The following is a 12,274-nucleotide window of genomic DNA, read 5'->3' as shown; positions in this document are numbered from 1 at the left end:
CTCAATGCCATTTGAATTCACAAGAAAAGCACTCAATACATTGTCGTTAACGCTCTCGCGAGAACAAAAAGTGTTAACCGTAACTCTACGCCATGCCATCATTTGCCACCAACAGTGACCTGACTCCCAAAGACACCTCGAGCAGAAGTCGACCGGAAATACCGCAAGACCCCTTTGTCGCAGCTGATGTAGGTGACCTTGTGTAGTAAGGACATAGTATTAAAGTACTACAGGCACCTAATTCCGGTGGCATGTTTTATTCTCTACAATGATGCGGAAGACACTGCTATGCACGAATCACCATGTGTTACTTGTCTGCAACCGCTAAATAGTTTACAATCGAATTTTTCTGTAGTGCTGTTTTGGTCTCGGTTTCAACAGCCGAACGATGGCTGTGACATCAATGTTTGGTTTTACGTCACGTGAGGCAAGGAGGAACTGCGAAGTAATCACTGCGTCATCGTTTTAATTCACTGTAGTCCTGAAGCAGGCCTTTCTCAAGAGCAGGATTGCCAATTTCATTTCATTTTATTTATTTTACCCTCAGGGCTTTCGCATTACAGACGGGGTGGGACAGTGAAAAAAAAAACAATATATAGATCGAAAACAGGGCTATATATAAGAACAATATTGAAAAATGCTAGAGACAGAGGTCTAAAATAGCAGCAGCGCATATATACCTATATATAGCAGCAGCAGCAGCGCATAGAGACAGAGGATGAATGTAGCAGCAGCGGATATATTGCAGTTTTTCATGCCTCACGTGGCCTGTAACTATACTTTGACGTCACAGTCACCGGTCGGCTGTGACCGAATCAACACGAGAAAGGAACTCCATTTGGCAGTCATAGGAGAGTGCCAGACGGTAATCCATGTATAAAAATGCATTACGAATCATTACGAACAAGACAATACGCACCTAAAATTAAGGTATCTTGCCTTTAACCCGGCGTCGACGATGTTCCGCCAGAAAAAAGCCCCTCGCAGCAACTGTCGCTTTTAAAGAGTGAAAACGCAACATAAAAGTAAGCGGTCACTTCCTTCAGCGATTTCCTCGACTGCGTGGTAAAGGCTGTTTACTGGCGTTGAATCGCTCACTTGTCGGCAGAAAGCATCATTACCACCCAAGAGTGTCACAAAACATGAAATTAATGCTTGAGGAACACTGACGACAGATTGTTAGAATTCAAGCTATTATAACCACGCTCAAATTATGATCTTGCTGTTGTTCCTCAGCGTGTGGTGGAAAAATAATTAAGCTCGTGTACGTCACTGAAAGCAGTTTTGTTGTTTTGGCTCATATACCAGTGTCTTGAAAGCAGATCATGTCGATAAGTTTTTTCATCAAAATACAATCACTGAAATATTTGCGTGACCGCAAGCAGATTCTATCATTGGCTTATTTACCACTGCGCTTGAATTCCCATTATCCTGCTGAGCCAGTGAAAAAAAAAGTATACCAGCATTTCTCCTAATCTGCTATCACACGCTTTCTTAATGCAGACCTTAAATCCTGATTGTAATCTTGAATATATTAGCAAACCTAAAATTAGTGTTTTTTGATTACTAAACCGAAGCTTTAAGTATTGGCTCGTTTTAGAGTGGACATAATTTTTATAATGATCCTGCGAGTTTGATAGAAAATTAAATAACAACCTGTGCGTCGCTCTAAGCAATTCGCAATCATTGTCACATTTAATATTCCCATGAAATTGCTATCATATGCCTGAGTGCATCCCCAAAGATTACATTTCCTCTTCTGTTTCCCTGAAAGAACTTTTTCTAGCAACGATTTAGGGGCATTCTCCTAAAGGCGTCATGAAAAACGCAATGAACCCCTGTTCATTATTAAACCAGTTTGTTGCATCGCCTCCTTTTCAAACCTGTTGAGAACGAGATCATGTTCCTGCGCATCACACAAACCAATTTGTTGCATCACCTCGTTTTCAAACCTGTTGAGAACATGATCATGTTGTTCCTGTGCATTACCCAAACCCATTTGTTGCATCGCCTCGTTTTCAAACCTGTTGAGAACGTGATCATGTTGTTCCTGTGCATTACCCAAACCAATTTGTTGCATCGCCTCGTTTTCAAACCTGTTGAGAACGAGATCATGTTGTTCCTGTGCATTACCCAAACCCATTTGTTGCATCACCTCGTTTTCAAACCTGTTGAGAACGTGATCATGTTGTTCCTGCGCATACCTATCCACGAATTTGGGACGAGCTCAAAGAAGCTCAACTGGCTGCCAACAGTGGTATATGGCTTTGAACATTAAAAAATAGAGCGTTCACATCATCCATGGCGTAAGAAATAAATAGAATGACCGAGTGTCTGCAGAAGAGAATTTGATAGGCCGCTAGGCTGAGCGGCACTGGATGGTCTCGGTCCTGAAATCCTGCAATGAATGTAAATTAAACTACTAGGTCTTTATGAATAGAAGGGGCCTACTATCTCTTTACCTAGGGTGCTTAAAGCGTGAGGATGTTCCTAAGCGTTTCATTCAAAACCAACCAACCCGTCAATGCCATTTAAATCATATTACTAGCATTGGGTTATTTAGAGAATCAGTAACAACTTTGTCCCAAAAGGGAAGGGGGCAGCGGGGTAGACAAGGAGGTCCTATTCGGGGTAGGGCTCTGCTACAGTGTGAATTGACATACAGCTATATGAGAGTACAAATGGAGACTACTCCTTTTTTTTGCTGTTTTCTGTTTAGAGAATACTCTCTGGGACCAATCCAGAATCATGTCCTCGAGATCAGGCTCTTAGTGCGCCTGGAAGCCGCCTGCTGCTGCTTAGAATGAATGTTGAGGAATTCTGCGTGGAGGGAGGGGGGAGGGCGTTTTGAACACAGCACCACATGACGCAGTCGAAATTGGCTCTGACTAGGAAGAAATTACAAGCCGAGGAGGGTAGATAGCTGGGTGGATGAGCTGGTGGAAGGTATGAGACTGAAAAGGGCGAGTCTGAAGCTCACACCACACAATCTCGCTAAATGTTGTAAGCTAAAGGTGTGCTGAGAACGTGACCGTGTTCTTAACTGCTCTATAGTAATCGAAATTCACACATGTGCATTGTTAAAGCCAAACTGCTACATTTTATTGTCAATTGTGCAGAAATCATGGTCTTATACATAACCTTTCCATAAAATAAATGCAATTAACACGTTCTTAAATGACAGCATTGGGATTCTTAGAAGAAACAGCTACCAACAAGCCCAGACATTCATCTTAGAAAACATGGGGTTATTGGCTAAACAAAAGAAAATGTACAAGGACAGAGCCTAGAGACTCATGCAGGCCACTAGCCATTTCTTCAAGAGGCCAAGCCCTCGTAAAGAACCTTCTCTTCGTCAATGATTGGCGGTTGGGGCTCATTAGAAAAGAAAAAGTATTGATGTCATGACTGACGGGACGAGTTTCGCTTTATATTTGAGACGGGACGTATCTCATCCAGTCTGAACTTAACATTCAAGGGTGCTGAATGCAACTTCTCCTCCGTAACCGACGATGTTACGGTCTGTCTAGCGCTGCATGGGACGTTCATGACAACATCAAATGTTTCATTCATACAATCTACTCCGCCCACATAACTGAAATGCAACGATGTTCGATTTAAATCTGCGACACTGGGGGGTCTAGGCGCCGCGTAACCTTATTTTCGCCTTCCGCATTTGTATTCTTTGCCTTTGATGACTTATGTATCTGACACGAGGCAAATGCCGGCATCATATCTAACTGGTGTGGGACTCTACGGCGCCGCCTTTTGACAGCGGAAGCGCCTTCGCGAGTGAAGAACAATGGACTCATTCTTTTCCTTGTCAGGACTGCTCACACACTGCTGCATTAGAGAATGGCTATGGAGATTAATGCCGAGGTGCAATAATATTATTCTTGGGGAGCTTGCCGTGTGTGTCCTGTTATTGCGTAATTTGCATTTTTTGTCTAATTTGCACTAGAGGGTGCTGTTGCTCCTTCTACCACACTGCCATTTGATTTGATTGAATTTGATTTGATTTGATTTGAAGGAAACCTTTCGGGCTCTATACTTTTTACGGGGACTGTACAGCCTTTGTCAAAAGTAACCAGGCTGCATGGTTTGCTTCTCATTCGTATAACAGAGCCCTCACGGCTTCCTTAAAGATCACAAAGTTCTTTGAAGGTGAGAACAGTGGTTCTTCCTGCCATACAGACATTTTGAGCTTGAGGGCTGGCATAACAGGTTTAATGTACAACAGAGAACAAAAACGTGCAGCCTGGTTACTTTTGACAAAGACTGTACATGCAGGTTACTGCGTTTCTACGAGTTACAGAAATAACTATGACGAAATTCAAGAGGTGATTAGGGTCCAGAACAAAAAACAAACGACATGACGTGTCAGCTTCATCTTGTTGGATGGATGGGTGGCATTAAACGAAGCACTAAAGACTAACTTAGCCGGGGGCTGCAAAGATTCGCAGTGAGAGATAATGTAAAAAAAAAGTTTCCCTCGTAAGGGTGACCGCTTCCAGAGCAGGACGATTGTAATATTTGGGAGATGCCTTCTTTATGAAGTGAGTGTAGTTCGGTGACGGGTGATGATTTTCAGCAGAGCCATTGTCAAGTCGACTGGACACGAAAAAAGTGCAAATACACCAGAAGGACTCATTTCCTGGCGTAGGTTTATTGTTTGTTCGCAGAGACGTCTGAGGCCAGACAGGACCCCGGCTGCTTGCATCCACTTCCCAGTGGTCAGGTCGGACTCCTTGAAGACCGCAACGGTAGGCGCCGTTTCTAAAAAGAGACGTAGGACAACAAACGCAATGAAGGACTTGTATCTGAAGGTACTCCAATAACGAAATGAATGTAAAAAAATGAAATGGGCACACAAGCTTCGCCTTAAGGATGTGATGCGATAGATTAATGAGTTAATTCCCATATATGCAGAACGCCATTCCGTGCATTCCACTCATAGATCCCTGGGAGCCCTCATACCCGTACTGCAGGTGCTGCAGCAGTTAAGCGATGCGCAAGTGCTTTGCGATGCCAGGGGATCTCAGTGGTGGGCCCTGTGCTGCCAAGGTTGCTCTTCCGGAAATAAAGATATATAATTTAGCTTCCATTCGGTGGGCAGGCTTTGATGACACCGCAATGTCATGGGATCCAGACGGCCAACCTGCCTCATAGGTTTCTCTCGGGAACCACCTGCCAGAGCCATGATCATGATTTTTCGCTCACAACGCCGACAACACCAATACCGACGCTAACAATGCTGACGCTAACAAGCTAATGCTTTCACAATGAAGCTGCACAGCGCTCCAAATCGACAAAGCACGTGTGACTGCGCACGAAGAGAACCAGTGTTACAAAAGGTTTCTTGTCGTTCATGAGCACTTTGAGTCTGGATGTCCGGGGCAAGTAAATCGTCATAATCATCATCAGTCTGACTACGCCCAGTGCAGAGAAAAGGCCTCTCCCGTGTCTCTCCAATTAACCTTTTCCTTTGCCAGCTGCGCCCACCATATCCCAGCAAGCTTGTTAATCTCATTCGCCCACCTAACTATCTGCCGCCTCCTGCTACGCTTTACTTCTCTTGAAATTCACTCCATTCAATTCACTCCATTCATTACATGCACTACTGCAAGCTAATTTCTTCCTCTTCATTTCGACTACTATGTAATTAACCCGCGTTTGTTCCCTCACCCACTCTGCCCGCTTCCGGTCTCTTAGCGTTACACCTATCATTTTTCTCGCCGCGTTGTCTTTAACTTAAATTGAACTTAGGTCAGCGCCCACTTTTTTGCCCCGTAGATAAGTACCCGCGAACACTGCTTGTATACTTTTTTCTTGAGAGATAATGATAAATGTAATTTATGATGTGAGGGAACCTGCGAAGTGCGCTCCACCCCATTCTCAGTCTTCTGGTTACTTCCCTCTTATGAACCGGATCAGCGGACACCACCTGGCCAAAGTATTCATGCTCCCTTAAAATTCCTGCACCTCGCCACCAATTGGTGTCTTTCGCGAGGCTGTTGAGCCTTATTTTGGTTTTGAGCATGTTACTTTTAAAACGTACCTTTCTGCTCTATCACCGTTCAGCGTATATTACATTTAAGTCAGCACTAAACTTGGTTCCGCTCCGTTATAATATAGTACCTGGAACCAATGGACGAGTATAAAATGTGTTTTATTTGAAAAATCAATTTTAACTCTATTCCTGGCAGAGAGGTCATTTAAATGCGGGAAGCACGTTTTATTTATATACAAAGTTCTGCGCGGAACAATCTTCCATCATCATCACCAGCCTGACTGCGCCCAAAGGCCTCTCCCATTTCTCTCCAATTAACCCTGTCCTTCGCCAGCAGCGGCCACCATATTCCCGCAAATTTCTTAATCTCATCCGCCCACCTAATTTTCTGCCGCCCCCTGCTACGCTTGCCTTTTCTAGGAATCCACTCCGTTACCCTTAAGGACCAGTGGTTATCTTACCTTCGCATTACATGCCCTGCCCAAGCCCACTTCTTCCTCTCGATTTAAACTAGGATATCATTAACGCGCGTTTGTTCTCTCACCCCCTCCGCCCGCTTCCGATCTCTTAACGTTACACCTATCATTTTTCTTTCCATAGCTCGCTGCGTTGTCCTTAACTTAAGCTGAACCCTCTTTGTTAGCCTCCACGTTTCTGCCCCATAGGTGAGTACTGGTAAGATACACCTGTTCTATACTTTTCTCTTGAGATTCTTGAAGATTTTTTCGGTTGTCTAACTAAGAAAATTTTATAGAACAGCGTTGAAGGTATCCTGTTCAACAACTTGAAGCTCCTCCTGACCTATGTTTTCAGTTAGTTAGAAAATACAGACCCCTAATAAAATAAATACAACTATCAAACATGAATAATTCGCCGGACTATAAGTGATTATACAGTAGACAACAACTGTAAAAATTTATGTTATCATACTGTACGTTTTTTTTTCTGACTGAAAACCGTATTGTTTATTTCAATTACTATTGAGAACCACGACAAAGTGCTCGGTATCTAACCTTCAATGTTTCAAAAGAGATTAGTTCTCGTCAAGCCTGACTGTTCGTGTGCGTTGGTAGCCTAAATCTTTTAAGGACGGAAATTCCCTAGTTTGCCCCTCTTTAATACAAAGAGCGGCATACAGTGCAAAAACCTGCCAGCCCTCCAAGCGGCCTCCTGACGAGAAGAGAAACGCTTTACGACAGGAAACTGACACTGACTGCAGTGGCACAAGTGGGGAACGTAAAACTCACTCCTAATTGCACTGCAAAACAAATCACAATCATTCAACGCAAAACAAAATTAGGGACAGTGGAGATGCAGATTCAGTCGGGTAGCGAAAATTTTAAATAGAAGATTTATGTCTGTCCGGACAAGTACGGTTATAATTGCCAAAGTTTAAATAGGGTATTTGATACTAGCAGAGCGATGCTAGGGAAGTATAGCACTTGACCGGAATGGACGGCAGTAGGGAGAACGCATCTTCAAGAAGCTTGCCGTCCTGTATGCAACACACACGCGTATCGGTCACTGGTCTTTCCGTTTACGAGTGAAGTATCTAGTTACGACCTCCAAATGGTAACCGCACCTTCCTCGGCGAAAACAAGTCCTCTTGCCAAAACAGTGGCTACCGTGGAGCCCCGCCCACTGCCTCTGTTCAATTTCTCATGTTTTGACGAATAAAAAAAAATGAGCAAAACACTCGGACATATGATCCGAATACCTGTCACGAGCTAGCCTCCAACATGAAAGATGAATGCTTTACGCAAGAAGAAATCGTCTGACACCACCCGCAATGGCCTACGACGAACGGTTGCATCAAAGTTTTGATATGAAAATTAATTTTTGAGGAGAGAAAATGCATGTAAACTGTTTCGCATCTCGCTGGACACCTGAACTGCGTGAGAAAGCATACGAATGAATGAGATCTTGATATGGGCTCAAATACTTGTAGCTGCCTAGCCTCGAAATTGATCTACACATGTAAGTTATTATACAACGAGAAATTTGTGAACCTACCCGGAAGGCTGTACGACAAACATTTCCTCATCCATTTATTTACAAATGTAGTGGGGAAAACTGACGCTACATTCAGGCCAGCCAATAGAAGGTGTATATAGAGGATCGAACATGTATATGATTGTCTGAAGTGGTCGTGTTCGTCTTGCTTTTTAGCATCCTACGTCCACCTGATGACGTAGTCCTACTTTTCCAGCCATCGAGGAGATTTTCTGTACAATCTGTGAGTACACACTAACACGTCCCGACAGATTTTGTTGTAATGACACTAGTAGTGCTTCCGCATAAAAAAAAAAACCTATTTCCAATGGGCGCGCGGGCAAGGTATTACGAATAATTTTTCAACGAACTAAACTCCAGCACCGCTGAAGTCATCTAAAGCTCGGAATAGCGTACTACTTTGCTTTAATGGCAGTTAAGAGGGGCTTTCAACGCAAACAAAGCAAAAACATTGCCGGTGGTTTAGCTCTGGTTAAACTTAGAGGATTACGAAAGCGACGTGGAGGGAGAAAGAGGCGATGGAGAGCGCACGGCAGCGGCGGCGGCCGCGGCACGCTAGCTATGCGCCGCCTACTGCGCATGCGCAACTGGCCAGAGGGGCGGCGACACCTCTGAGTCACCCGCGCAGCGACGGCGGCGGCGTGCCAGCTATGCGCCGTTTGACGTCACTGCTTTTCACCCATGCACAGTAAGGCCTTTTCTCGGCTCCGCGAAATTGCTCGTTGACTAGCGTAGGCTTGCTTTCACAACAAGAATAACCTCGTTCACCAGAATTTCACACAGGATGCCTACCCAAACCATAAATTGGCTCCAGAGAAAGGAAGGTGTTTTCTAAGCGTACCGCGCAAAAAAACCTTATTTCAGCGAACCGGCACAGCCCACACCCTTCTTCTTCGCTGCAAATTTAGAACGCGCAACGGCAGTCGTGGACAGAAAAAAATATATTTGGCGGGAAAACTACGTGTAGGCACAACGAAGTCACTTGTTCAACTCTCATGAGCCGCCCGAGTATTTTTTCGTCCCTTCTTCCCTTCTGTTTGGTATGCAACGGGTATGAGCACTAAAGCTGAATCCATCTGCAAGTTTCTGGCCGAGAAGTAAACGTCAACATTTCCACACACTGAGTGGGCAGAGTTTCCTCCAACACAACTGACGCTTACCCGGAACACCACTTACGTCCGCAGAAAGTGGTAATTAGAAAGATTATACGGGTTGGAAACACAACGGCGATAATTCCTCTTCTTGCAGAGACCTCGCTGAGCGCTTCTCTAAATCTTAGGGAAAAACCGGGCCATTGATTTTTCTACCTGACGTACATAATTGTGACAATAGGGATGTGATATAATAAGTGAGCCAGCTGTAGCTGCAGCGCTTTATGAAGTTAAACTGCGTTCCACAACGACGTAAGAAAACCACAGAGAGGCTCTTCAAATAACCGCAAGAAGTACCACTTACGTTCCACTTAACTACACCCGAACGGCGCTGCTCCCTATAAAAGCGCTAAAAGCAGACTCCTTTCACACAAAGAATGCAAAAAAAAAACGGTCTCGGAAACAACGTGAAAACAAAAAACTGGCAGCGTCTACGCTATATCGTGTTATACAAAACCTTACAACGTTCGTTGGTGCATGTACACGCTCTATAGGTTTTTTGCTGCTTTCCGTGACGTTTGCAGACACCATTTTTTGCTATATTCATAGATAAACAAGTTAATCTTCCCCGGCCAGGTAACAGTCAGCTTTTAACCACCATTTAAGAGAGCCGAGCTCTGCGGGGCTGGAAATTCTGCTCCCCTGCTAGCTTACCCCCTAATCTTTGCACTCGCATAAATGAGTTTTTTTGTGGTGAGCAGATTACGGGCCTTCAGTAGCTTAGGTGTCTCATCACAAAACCTATGCATGAAACTGTCTGACGGAACTTCAGAACGAACCCCACCATATAAATAGATAATTAGCAGGTAGGGTCTCATTTGTTACCTAAGAGAGGAATATCCATGGTGGAAACAAATATGGAGGTCCTGCAAAGTCCTCTTTAGAAAAACACGCGAAAAAGACCGCGCTCATTAAATACAGATAACAACAGTCAATTATATCTTGTAGTTCCATGAAAAAACAGCGTAACATTTCTGAAAACAACAAGTTAAAATTTTGTCCGTCAGAGATTTTGACCCAGATTAGTGCAAAAATTTCAGTCACGCTGTTGTTAGTGAACACAGTTAATTCATCTGAGTCACAAACGAGACCCTCCTGTTGAAAAACAGGAGGTCGTAGTGCCAATTCTATTATGGGAGCACTCATTACTTTGAGTATCTTCCATCCTTAAGAGATATTCGTGAGGAAATTTGGCGCATATGCCGAGGAAGAAAGCTCAGAATGAAACGGTCGTAGCAGCAAGAGAAAGAAAACACGTTGAGGCTCAAGTTGGTGCTTATCGTGTAGAAGATAAAGGGCTTAAAACCAAGCCACACGTATGTAGCAGCAGAGACAGGAATAGAAGCTCGTGTTTCGTTGCTCCTACGTCTATATGGAGTCGTTTTTGTGCTTCATACGCTACATAAAGTGCTATATTTTTCTTTGCTCATGCTCTGCTAATATTCTTAGTACTTGCCAGCATAGATACTCACACTTAGTGCTGAACGAAACATCCAAGGTCCTAGTTATGTTCCCAATGTTGGTTTCGTAGATCAGCTCTAGTTCACATTTGTAATCAGTGCCTGAGCGAAGGTCGTCCACATCTGCACTGGAAAGACGGCCTCTAGAGATATGGCATGTCACATTACGGTAGTGGCTCTCTGAATCGTGGCAGCCGCCTTGGCATCCGGTGAGACAAGTCTTGGAAGTCGATTCCACCGGCCAGATTTTCGCCTTGTCGTGTCCAGCTGTCGATGCGAACGTTTCGTTCAATTGATCTACGAGTGAAAGAAAGAAAACACAGCTAAAATATAAGCTTCATGGCTACCTAACAGCTTGTTGGATGCATGAAGAAGCAATCAAGACCTCAGAGGAAAGAGAAGGAATGCGTGGAGTAAACAGCGGCCTCCGAGTGCAGGATTCAAAGCCACAACTTTTCACTGGTCGTAGTTTAGTAAGTAAGTATGCGCAAGCCCAGTGATATATTTCCAACTATAAACAATTTAAAAAAAGAAACATCCACATCGCGGGTAGTGATGCGGCTCCTGTAGCCGATATTTCGCGGGCAAAGCATTTTTAACAAGGACACAGACTTCTTTTGACTTACCAAATTGTGTTGACGGGCTAGCTGGCTCTGCATGCCGATATACAGCGCAAGCGAAAGACAAGGGATAGCAAGACAAAAAGAGAAACAGGGGGTGGGGATTAAAAAATTTTAACTAAACGGTTTCTTGTAAACGTTTCAGGGCGCTGTTTTAGGACACGAAGTAAAACTACCCAACAACTAACACTTTTTGTTTGGAAGCTAATGCTTAATAAGTTTTGAAACTAGTATTTAATTATTTCCTTACGTTGCAGAAGGAAACAAAAAGAGCGAAATAGCCATCTTCTGTAAAACACTCGAAGTTGGGCTCCTAGTCAAGGAGAAGGCCGTCGGTTTGAAAAGCTTGGGAACATTTACTTGGGGAGCGTGGTGCGTAACTTTTCCTCTGAGCCAATTGAAATAGCTTTGTTGTTCTGCTGAGGGCAATGCTCATCATCTTTCGTTGCTTTGCCGTGCTTAGTTTTGCAAAGTTTATCTGCCCTCGTTTACGCTTTGAAAAACTCGCGCGAGAAATAAGCTTCCATGAAGAATAGGCTTTGTGAACAGATTTCTACATTCATAACCATTTGGTGTCTACATTGTACTTTTTGTTCGAACAGAGCACGGGGTAGAATTTTACGGAATAGCACATACTGTACTGTGGTTTTCCTGTAGCCTTCCCATAAAGATTCCCGTTGAAGCAGTTTACTTAGTATTAGCTTTTCCAGGATATGCGACAGTCTTTAAGACATACAATAGCCTTCCACAAGGAGCTTTCACGTTCAGGGTACACGTTAGCGAGCGTGCAATCAATTTATTTCCTTTCCGCTACCATAGAGGCACGAGAAATAGTTCTGCCGTTTTCAATTTTTATGCTTAAAATACAAAGTCATACCTCCGCCTCTGACGAGTATTCCTTCGTACGTGACACCAGCTGAAGTGCGTGCAGGCGGCCCGATGATATGTGTGCTGATCTTGAAGGATACCCTTCTGCAGGGCTCCAGGCGATCACAGGTGACGCTAGTCTTGTTGCTTGGA

The sequence above is a fragment of the Amblyomma mixtum genome, chromosome 9 (assembly GCF_055824585.1).
Source record: "Amblyomma mixtum isolate Tamu chromosome 9, ASM5582458v1, whole genome shotgun sequence".
Lineage (NCBI taxonomy): Eukaryota > Metazoa > Arthropoda > Arachnida > Ixodida > Ixodidae > Amblyomma > Amblyomma mixtum.
Note: the sequence above shows the minus strand (reverse complement) of the source record.